Below are 12446 nucleotides of genomic sequence, written 5' to 3'. Positions count from 1 at the left end.
GTTTTAAAAAATTTTTTAAAAAAGGGGGGGTTTTTTTTTATCTGACTTTGCCTGCTAAAGTTACCTTTAAAAAATCCTTTTTTTGAATTTGCTTTATCTGCTTTTTCATAAATTTGATTTAATTTTTTATTTGTTTTTCATAATATTCTCATTTTAATTTGTTTTTTGGTTTTTAGAATTTTTAACCATTGAAGGTGGGGTATTTCCCTTTATCACTGTTTTTCTGTCTGCCTTTAATGGACATTTTGGGGATTTCCTTATTACTGATTTTTCCGCTAATTAATGAAATTTTGGGTTATTTTTTAATACAGTTTTCTGCTCTTCAATAGCTGATTTAATTTAATATTTTTGTTTTTCATAAAATTCTCAATTTAATTTTTTTGTTTCTACGAATATTTTTAAAACTTACATTTAAAGTGTGGTGTTTCACCCAAAACTGAATTCTGTCCTGCCTTATAAAGTGGAAATTTTTTTTTTCTGCCTTTTATTAAATTTTTCCCTTTTGGGTTCCCGAAAAAACTGGTTTTATTTAAGTCATTTACTGCTCATATAGTTTGAAATTTTAAATTTTTTATTTGTTTTTCATAATATTTATCAATAATTTTTTTGTGTTTCTACGAATATTTTAAACTTTACATTTAAAGGTGGGGTGTTTTTCCCCCAACTGTTTTTCTGGTTTCCATTAGTAGATTTGGGGGATTTCTCTTATTATTGGGTTTCTTAAGACTCGAATTTCTGGATTTTAATGAATTTGTCCTAAAACTACTTTTTATAAGTTATTTAATTTTTTTTTTTTTTATATTATCACTAATTTTGTGTTCTACGAATATTTTTAAAAACTGAAGTTGTGGGGTGGGTGTTTTTCTACGATATTTGTTTCCTTATAATGGTACATTGGGTTATTTCTCTATACTGAATTTTTCTCCCATTTAAAATCTACTTTAATTAACTGCTTTTATAATTTTACATTTTTTCCCGTCTTTTTATATAGTTTGAAATTTTAAATTTTTTTTTTGTTTTTCATAAAATTCTATTTAAATTTTTTTTGTTTCTACGAATATTTAAAATTTTGGAAATTGTGGGGTGTAGTTTTCCTTTTTGATTTCTGTTGCCTTATTAGGGGTAATTTTTTTTCCTTTTTTCGCTTTGTTGGTAAATTTTTTTCATATAGTTCTGCATGTAATTTAATTTTTTGTGTTTTTCACTGAATATTAACTCAACTGAAAGTTGTGACTGTGTCTCTACAGAGTACTTGTTAGAACTTCTGTGTAGCCATTGATAGCAGTACGGGGTAGTTTCACCTTATCACTGATATTCCGTCCTGCCTTATATAAGTGGTACATTTTGAGTTATTTCTGCTTATTATCTGAGCGTTGCTCTGGCTAAAGATCTACCTGAAATCAACTGGACGTATTAGTTAATTTAAGTACAATTTTATCTGCTCTTTTTCATATTGTTCTGCATTTAATTTACTTATTTGTGTTTCTCACTGCATATTAACTCACGTGACAGTTGTGGCTATGTCTCTAAAGAGTACTTGTAGGAATTCCTGTGTAGCCATTGACAGCAGTGGGGGGAGTTTCACCTCAACACTGATATTCTGTCCTGCCTTATATAAGTGGTACATTTTGGGTTATTTCTGCTTATTATCTGTGCTTTGCTCCAGCTAAGATTTACCTGTAATCAACCGGACGTATCAGTAAATTTAAGTACAGGTTTTTCTGCTCTTTTTCAAATAGTTCTGCATTTAAATTATATACTTGTGTTTCTCACTGAATATTAACTCAACTGAAAGTTGTGGCTGTGTCTCTACAGAGTACTTGTTAGAATTTCTATGTAGCCATTGACAGCAGTGGGGGGTAGTTGCACCTCATCACTGATATTCTGTCCTGCCTTATATAAGTGGTACATTTTGGGTTATTTCTTCTTATTATCTGAGCTTTGCTCCAGCTAAGATCTACCTGAAATCAACTGGATGTATAAGTAAGTTGAAGTACATTTTTATATGCTCTTTTTCATGTTTTTCATATAGTTCTTTATTTGTGTTTCTCACTGAATATTAACTCAACTGAAAGTTGTGGCTCTGTCTCTAGAGAGTACTTGTTAGATATACTGTATAGCCATAGATAGCAGTGCGGGGTGAGTTTTACCACACTACTGATATTCTGCCCTGCCTTATGTAAGTCATACATTTAGGGTTATTTCTTCTTTTTATCAGAGTTTGCTCCAGCTAAGATCTACCTGAAATCAATTTGACATATACGGGAATTTAAATACACTTTTATCTGCTTTTTTTCATATAGTTCTGCACTTAATTTACTTATTTGTGTTTCTCACTAAACATTAACTCAACTGAAACTTGTGGCTGCGTCTCTACAGAGAACTTGATAGAATTTCTGTGTAGCCATTGATAGCAGTGGGGGTGGTAGTTTCACCTCATCACTGATATTCTGTCCTGCCTTATATAAATGGTACATTTTGGATTATATCTGTTTATTATATGAGCTTTGCTCCAGCTAAGATCTACATGAAATCATCTGGACATATAAATGAATTTAAGTACACTGTTATCTGCTCTTTTTCATATAGTTCTGCATTTACTTTGTCTTTCTCCCAGAATATTAACTCAACTGAAAGTTGTGGCTGTGTCTCTACAGAGTACTTGTTAGAATTTCTGTGTAACCATAGTTAGCAGTGGGGGGTAGTTTCACCTCATCACTGATATTCTTTCCTGCTGTGTATAAGTGGTACATTTTGGGTTATTTCTGCTTTTTATTTGAGTTTGATCCAGCTAAGATCTACCTGAAATCAACTGGACATATAAGTGAATTTAAGTACATTTTTATCTGATTTTTTTCACATAGTTCTGCATTAAATTTATTTATTTGTGTTTCTCACTGAATATTAACTCAACTGAAAGTTTTGGCTGTGTCTCTACAGAGAACTTGTCAGAATTTCTGTGTAGCCATTGATAGCAGTGGGGGTAGTTTCAGCTATTCACTGATATTTTTCCTGCCTTAAATAAGGGGTACTTTTTGGGTTATTTCTGCTTATTATCTGAGCTTTGCTCCGGCTAAGATCTACATGAAATTTACAGGATGTATAACTTAATTTAAGTACACTTTTATCTGCTCTTTTTCATATAGTTCTGCATTAATTTTATTTATTTGTGTTTCTCACTGAATATTTATTCAACTGAAAGTTGTGGCTTTGTCTCTACAAAGTACTTGTTAGAATTTCCGTGTAACCATTGATAGCAGTGGGGGAAAGTTTCACCTCATCACTGATATTCTGTCCTGCCTTATATAAGTGGCAGATTTTAGGGTATTTCTGCTTATTATATGAGCTTTGCTCCGGCTAAGATCTACCTGAAATCATCTGAACGTATAAGTGATTTTAAATACACTTGTATCTGATCTTTTTCATATGGTTCCACATTTACTTTATTTGTGCTTCTCACTGAATATTAACTCAACTGAAAGTTGTGGCTCTGTCTCTAGAGAGTAACTGTTAGAACTTCTGTATAGCCATAAATAGCAGTGCGGGGTTAATTTTACCTCATCACTGATATTCTGTCCTGCCTTCTGTAAGTTGTACTTTTAGGGTTATTTCTGCTTTTTATCAGAGTTTGCTCCAGCTAAGATCTACCTGAAATCAATTGGACATTTAAGTAAATTTAAATACACTTTTATCTGCTCTTTTTCATATAGTTCTGCATTTAATTTACTTATTTGTGTTTCTCACTGAATATTAACTTAACTGAAAGTTGTGGCTGTGTCTCTACAGAGAGCTTGTCAGAATTTCTGTGTAGCCATTGATAGCAGTGGGGGTAGTTTCAGCTATTCACTGATATTTTTCCTGCCTTAAATAAGGGGTACTTTTTGGGTTATTTCTGCTTATTATCTGAGCTTTGCTCCGGCTAAGATCTACATGAAATTTACAGGATGTATAACTTAATTTAAGTACACTTTTATCTGCTCTTTTTCATATAGTTCTGCATTAATTTTATTTATTTGTGTTTCTCACTGAATATTTATTCAACTGAAAGTTGTGGCTTTGTCTCTACAAAGTACTTGTTAGAATTTCCGTGTAACCATTGATAGCAGTGGGGGAAAGTTTCACCTCATCACTGATATTCTGTCCTGCCTTATATAAGTGGTACATTTTGGGTTATTTCTGCTTATTATCTAAGCTTTGATCCAGCTAAGATCAACCTGAAATCATCTGCACGTATAAGTGATTTTAAATACACTTTTATCTGATCTTTTTCATATTATTCCGCATTTACTTTATTTGCACTTCTCACTGAATATTAACTCAACTGAAAGTTGTGGCTCTGTCTCTAGAGAGTAATGGTTAGAACTTCTGTATAGCCATAGATAGCAGTGGGGGGTTAGTTTTACATCATCACTGATATTCTCTCCTGCCTTATGAAAGTTGTACTTTTATTGTTATTTCTGCTTTTTATCAGAGTTTGCTCCAGCTGAGATCTACCTGAAATCAATTGGACATATAAGTGAATTTAAATACACTTTTATCTGCTCTTTTTCATATAGTTCTGCATTTAATTTACTTATTTGTGTTTCTCACTGAATATTAACTCAACTGAAAGTTGTGGCTGTGTCTCTGCAGAGTACTTGTTTGAATTTCTGTGTAGCCATTGATAGCCTTAGGGGATAGTTTCACCTCATCACTGATATTCTGTCCTGCCTTATATAAGTGGTACATTTTGGGTTATTTCTGCTTATTATCTGAGCTTTGCTGTGGCTGAGATCTACCTGAAATCAACTGGACGTATAACTGAATTTAAGTACACTTTTATCTGCTCTTTTTCATATAGTTCTGCATGTAATTTAATTTTTTGTGTTTTTCACTGAATATTAACTCAACTGAAAGTTGTGACTGTGTCTCTACAGAGTACTTGTTAGAACTTCTGTGTAGCCATTGATAGCAGTGGGGGTAGTTTCACCTTATCACTGATATTCAGTCCTGCCTTATATACATTTTGGCTGTTTCCAAATTTCTTGTGCTGCAAAGTTGAGAGATAAGGCTGCGTGTTGAGTAGTTTTTACAAGGAGCTGAGATCTGCAGGGGAAGAGATGTTTAGTTCTGCTTATGCTGAGACCGCTTGCATTGTTAATAGCACAACAGGTAGTGTACTTGCTTTTGATGCAGAAAGTTGTGGGTTCTACTCCCACAGTATGTAGATGCATTGCTGATATTGTACTGTGTTGTAAAGGGGGTGGATGCTGCCATCTTGAGAATGTCCTCTTTGGTGAAGATACCTAGTAACTATGAACCCCTCTGTTATTTGCCATTCATTCCCTATTGCAATGTTACTAGCTTATCATTTTTTAATGTAATATAGGCAATTTATTCCTCAAGGGCAACAGGCACTTTATTTGTAGATGGAACAATGAAATATAAAGTTGTTTGCTAGCAGCAACCTCTTAATTAGTTACAGATATTTTTAATGTGGAATTATTTAGATTACTTTTACTTCTGCAGAGATTGTGCATATTTACTGATACTGGTGGATTGTAGAAGTGTAAGTAGACTTTTATGATGGAAATGTTCTCAGTTGGGCAGCTTTATCTTTACTGGTGCATGCATTTTGTTTCATTGTTTACTGGAAAAATGTTCAAAACAAATTTAAAACACCCTCTAACAACTGTACTGTGTTATACAAGGAATATAATTTAATGCAATCAGGAAGGTGCATCACAGAACACATGTATGTTTTGTGTGCAAGGGGCTTATCATTGGAAAATAGCCCAAAGTTAATCTTTATCTGACACTAGCCAAATGTATTTTCTTTGAATGTGGGTTTCAATGCTGTTTCAATGAATGTGAGTTTCAAGGGCAGAGAAGTTTTAATGCTAAGTCTGTTTTCATTGTGAGACTGCATTGCTTTGTTTAGCAGATGTCTTAGTGTTTGTGCTGTAAAATGCAAAATAAAACATTCAAATGAAGTCCAAATCATTGTAGAAGTAAAGCAGTATGCATATTAGTGTTTATGGTAAATGGGGTGAAATAACCAAGTAATGGTTCATTGGAATGGCTGCAGGGGGATGCTCCATTTGACCATGATTTTGTGAGGGGGAAGGGCGGCAAACTCAAAGTCAGCCCTGGCTGAAGTATACCTCTCAACTGTCCAGATTTTCACAGAATGAATAGATTTTTGCTTCTTATTTTTGGTTTGTTCCTCATAAAATTTGTGGTATTCTAGCAAATCATTTAGGAATTAAGTCACTAAATAATGACAGACACTGAGTTTCAGACTTCATGACCTTCGGACAAATGCATGCTAAAGCAAGACCTGTTATTCTATCAATTGTCTCAGTTTATACAAGAGCAATTTCTAATACTGTGTATATGTTCCCCTAATATATTTGGCCTTGTCCAGATTTCCTGCATTAACAGGTTGAGAGGTACGTGCAAATAAATTGCTTTATAGAATTAGGCATATCCAGATCTCTCAAATGTCCCCAATTCTGGCTCAAAATGTTGCTCTTCCCCTAATAATCCCGCCGCAAAATGGCAATTTTGGAAAAAAATGTGGAGGGCTTACAATTAATAAATAACTATAATAATCAGTTATAGACTACTTTTATTTCAGAAATGCATGTAGATTCTTTTATTTTGTCAGCTGCTCAAGTTAGCAGCACTAATATTAAAATGTATTCCTTCTTTGACAGGTTTCCAGCTGTATTGTGTGGCTATTTTATATTTATCTATCACATTTTGGTCCATTTTTCATAAACTTGTGTTTTTTTTTGGCAAATCATTAAAGACTAAAGTTAGAAAATAATAACCGACATTTGAGTTTCAGATTTCATACCTTTCAGAAAATTCATACTAATGCAAGACCAACTATTCTATTATCTTTCTAAGTTTATAAGATAAATATTTAAAAACTGTCCTTATGTTTGGGCCTTGGCCCACTTCTCTGTATGACTTTGTCCAGATTTCTTGCTCTGAGGTTGAAAGGTATGGCAAATGTGTCAGAGCCATCAAAGTTAGCCAGAGACATTTCAAATTGTGGCATACTTGTTGTACCCCACTCTCCCATGTAGTGACTCTGGATGTGTCCAAGCAAGGCAAGGAGCAGTTATGCAGTGTAAATGTGCAGAATATCCCTCCCATCCAAGGTAGACACAAGTACTACAGTGGCTTTTCATCTGTCCTTGATTTTGCAGACTGTTCTGGTTTGTGTCATATTTTATACAGTTGAGTTTTGCTTATTATTATTCAGAAAGTGCCTGTTGCTCTGTGTTTAAGTAGCAATGCTTTAAAGACCATCAGGTAAACTTCTCTGAGATTGTAAGATGCAAGTAAGCTTTAATAAGAATACTTTTAAAGAATTGCCAACATTGAAAGCCTTTCTGTTGTTGCCAGGCAGAGAATACTTACAAACTAGATAACGTACAAGACTTGGGTATTGAAATGCATAAGACAGTATTTGTAATAAAGGAAAGGATTACATTATTTTAAGAAGCTCATTACATTTATTGGAGACTTGCAGTCATCTGCTTTGCCTTTAGACTAAACAGAATGCCAGTCTATCATGTGTGGTCCATAACCTGTGCAGTAATCCTTTAAGCAATGTATCTTGAGCTTGTTTCTTGTTTGCTTTACATTTTTTACTTTGATCATGTTTTCCCCATGAAACAAGTAGATAGTTGTTGTCAGGCAACAGGTCTTTTTTGGATAAGAAACATTTTTACAAGTGGGGGTATCACAGAGATTGCGACTTTCAGCATGTTACTTGGTACTTTAATAAAGCTGAATATAAATTATAATTAGAACTGCAGTGCAAGGAGAAGGGGTTTGAATTGAGTGCTGCTTGTTTTTTTATACTTGATTTTGACTGGCATTCCAGTAATGTATTTAAAAAGTAATTTATTATTTCATGCCTCACAACCTTTTTGTTTACATCTAGATATTAAGTAAGCTGTTTTTCTTCTACACTTAATTTTGTCTTGATTGGAATCTCATAATGATGGTTTGGAACCCAGGCAGCGTATTTAATTATAGTTACAGTTTTTGTGGTTTTGAGCTTAGCTCCTCCCCTTTTTAGTTGGCCGCACCCCTTCCCATTGACCCCACCCATTCAGCTGTCTCCTGCAGCCCCCCTGTGATTTGAAGTCACGAGCCGGCAGTGGAAATAACCCAAAATGAACCACTTATATAAGGTAGGACAGAATATTGGTGATGAGGTGAAACTACAGCCCACTGCTATCAATGGCTACACAGAAATTTTAAAAAGTACTCTTTAGAGACACAGCCACAACTTTCAGTTGAGTTAGTATTCAGTGAGACACACAAATAAATAAATTAAATGCAGAACTATAACAAAAGAGCAGATAAAAGTGTGCTTAAATTCACTTATACGTCCAGTTGATTTCAGGTAGATCTTAGCTCAGGTAATAAGCAGAAATAACCCAAAATTGTGCCACTTATATAAGGCAGGACAGAATATCAGTGATGAGGTGAAACTACCCCCAACTGCTAACAATGGCTACACAGAAATTCCTACAAGTACTCTGTAGAGACACAGCCACAACTTTCAGTTTAGTTAACATTCAGTGAGAAGCACAAATAAATAAATTAAATGCAGAACTATATGACAAATAGCAGATAAAAGTGTACTTAAATTCACTTATATGTCCATATGATTATAGGTAGATCATAGCCGGAGCAAATCTCAGATAATAAGCAGAAATAACCTAAAATTTACCACTTATATAAGGCAGGACAGAATATCAGTGATGAGGTGAACCTATCCCCCATTGCTATCACTGGCTACACAGAAATTCAAACAAGTACTCTGTAGACACACATCCACAACTTTCAGTTGAGTTAATATTCAGTGAGAAACATAAATAAATAAATTAAATGCAGAACTATATGAAAAAGAGCAGATAAAAATACACTTAAATTCACTTATACGTCCAGTTGATTTCATGTAGATCTTAGCCAGAGCAAAGCTCACATAATAAGCAGAAATTAGACAAAATGCACCACTTATATAAGGCAGGACTGAATATCAGCAATGAGGTGAAACTACCCCACACTGCTATCAATGGCTACACAGAAATTCTAAAAAGTACTCTGTAGAGACACTGCCACAACTTTCAGTCAAGTTAATATTCAGTGAGAAACACATAAATATTTAGCAGAGAGCTAAAAGAGTGACTTTCTACCAGATATAAGTATTTTTTGTGGCTTTCCCACTGTTATTAAGCTAGCGACTGCATTTCGCCTGTTTTACTGCTACTTTAAGTGATTTCTGCATTTTACACTGTTTATTGCACTTTAAGTTACTAATTGTTGCAAATTGTTTCTGTAGGCTACACACTAAAGTGCGCTAGCCGATTTACAGCATTTATAGCATTTACTGTCTGTTTTTTTCCTTATCTTTGTAATAAAACAAAAAAATCTCTTGTTTTCCCACTTTACTGAACTAGAGTAGTCCAGTTTCAGAGTTGCTGATCCCTGGGCTTTGTTTTTAGTTCCTGTTACTGATCCATTGCCTTATTAGGAAGGAGGGAAGTTTCTTTGCTTACCAGTGGGAGTGGGAAGCACTGAGCGCCTTTTGTCCGATTTGGTGAAGTTTCAGCCAGAAACTAGTAGTCCATTGGTCGTTTTGGGCCAATTCCTAGCTCCCTTCAGCCCCCTGCTATAAAACACGTTAAACTGTACTGCTGATCTAACCAGCATATCCTATAACTGAAAAGTTCATCTCTACTTGATTCCCAAGTAGACTATTCTCTATCTGTAAAGCCTAGCACTTACTCCTACAGTACTTGCACCTTGATAAAGCACTCTTATTATAGATAGTACCCCACCAGCCTAAAACCCACTTCCCCCGGAGTCCTTTGAAAGTTCTTTATCTACTACTTCTAGTATGTCGAGGGATCAGTTGCTAGTGTCCTCTCCAGCTCAACTGGTGAATCTGGGAATATTGAGGCAATGTTACAATTGCCTCATGTACACAGACAATCCTCTCCTTCTCCCACAAAACACAAATACATGCGAGAGATGCAACTATACGGCCAAACTGGAGGCTGAGCTCTCTCAACATAGGACTGGCAAGACCAGACAGGAGGAGAAGGTAACCACACACAATACATACCCAGTCACACATGGTACCATCACAACTTCAAATCATACACATACTCACACAAAGACATACTCGGAGGCTCTGATCAAAATTTACCAAAACAGCAGAGGCCACCAAAGCAGACACCCAAACAACTACCACCTCACGACCTAACACATGCAACACATAGACCACACAGTCAGAGTGTCAAACAGTCACAGCCCTTAAGGCCAAACAAAATGCCAGACACACTTGTCATTGGTGATTCCATAGTCAGACACACTGACATCCCGCTCACCAGACTGAGTAAGGAGAAGGTCACAGTAAGCTGCCTGTCGGGCGCTAGAATCCGCCACATAACGCAAGCACTCGGGTCTCTCAACAGCAGGTACAAGTACGACTCAGTCATTGTCCACGCTGGTGTCAACGACCTGAGACATACCTCCTTGGACTACATGAAAAACGCCGAGGAGCTCTCTGATTATGTAGCCCAGGCAGGTATGACCCTGACCTTGAGCAGTATCCTACCTTCACCTAGAATGATGCCACAATACAGTGATAAGATGATCAGCTTTAATAATTGGCTTAAATTCTGGTGTCATTCAAAGGGGATCAATGTCTGTCTGCCTGGGATGACATGCTGGACAAGCCACGCTTTCGCAAGGCGGCTTGCACCTGTCACCCTGGGCTTCCGGATATTGGCAAAGGCTCTTGCCACCCCATAGTGCCTTTTTAGGCAAGGCTCAAATTCTAAACCTACCACCCTAGAACACCAAAAAGGAAAAAACTAAGGGTAATGCTGCTCAATGCCAGAAGTCTCAATCTCAAGATGCACTTTTCGAGGCCCTTCTCAATATGGAGAACATCGATGTTTGTGCTGTGACAGAAACCTGGTTCAAGGCTCCTGAGAGCACCCCAGCACTAACAGGTTTTACCTCATATCATGCGTTCGGCCCCAAAATCCGGACAACACCAAGAAAGGAGGGGTGTCCATATTCATAAAGGACACCCACACCTCAAGGTTGGTGGCAACGCACGATGCATCGGAGACCATCCAGGTGCAATTAACCATAGGCAAGACTGCTCTGCAATTTGTAGCATGTTACAGGCCACCCTCTCAAACTCAGGAACCTCACATGGCCTTCCTGAAAACATTGGAGGATAAATGTATCTCCAAACACCATCATACTAGGTGACTTCAACTACCCTAATATAGACTGGGAACACTACTCAAGCCCGAACACTCTAACCCAAAGATTCCTGGAGTTCATAAACTCAAATGCCATGGAACAACTAGTCACCATCCCACAAGAGGTGAAAACATACTTGATCTCATCATCACGAACATGGGATCAAAATGTTCAACACCGAAGTATACCCTCACTGGTGAGATCAGATCATAAACTAATCTCGCTGGAGGTCCTCATCCGCCCCACCTGAAACAAAAAGACCACAGTGAAAAACTTCTCAAAAGCCGATTTCACACTTCTAAAACTAGTGTGGTCTCCTTTAAGGCCCCTGAGCCAGTGGTAAACATTACTCAAACCGCTGAATCACTTACAAATGCCTTCTACCAGCACCTACAGGACTGCATGGATCAGGCAATCCCAAACAAAACTAAGACTCTCTGTACCAAAGGCAAGCATCCAGTCTGGTGGACCCCAGCCATAAACAAGCTCTACAACAAAAGGAGGAAGCTACTACAAGATAGAGCAAAATCCTTGAAAGGTAAGACACCTTTGATCATTATAAGTAAAAAACTAAGAGCTCTCATAAAATCATCAAAGGCAAATTTTGAGAGAAAAATCACCAAGGACTCTAAAGACAATCATAAGGCCTTCTTTAGCTATGTTAGAAACCTAGGAGGAAACTCCCAGATATGCTCAGAATTAGTTCAAAATGATGTGAAAATTACTGAACCTACACACATTGCTAACATACTGGCTGACAGGTTCAGTGCAAACTTCTCCCCCCCCCCAAAAGGAGAGATATCTATTCCAGAGGATTGTAGCCCCCAAACATCTCCAACGCCCAGGTGAGAACTGCCCTCACTAAGGCAAAACACAGCATCCATGGGACGGATGGTGTCCCGGCTGTGTGCTTCATGAACTCAACGAGGAATTAAACCCACAGTTAGGACAGCTGTTTAATCTTAGCCTCACCTCAGGATACGCCCAAGGAGTGGCGCACGACGACTGTGGTCCCACTTCATAAGGGCGGTGCCTCCACAGACCCTGGAAATTACCGCCCCATTAGCTTGACAAGCCTTATCTGCAAAGTCATGGAGAGGATCATAATGGAACTCATAAATAAAGACATAGGGAACTTGCAGACTTTGGAT

This window comes from Protopterus annectens, chromosome 14.part0 (genome assembly GCF_019279795.1).
Source record: "Protopterus annectens isolate FY-2018-M chromosome 14.part0, PAN1.0, whole genome shotgun sequence".
NCBI lineage: Eukaryota > Metazoa > Chordata > Ceratodontiformes > Protopteridae > Protopterus > Protopterus annectens.
This window is presented reverse-complemented; position numbering follows the sequence as displayed.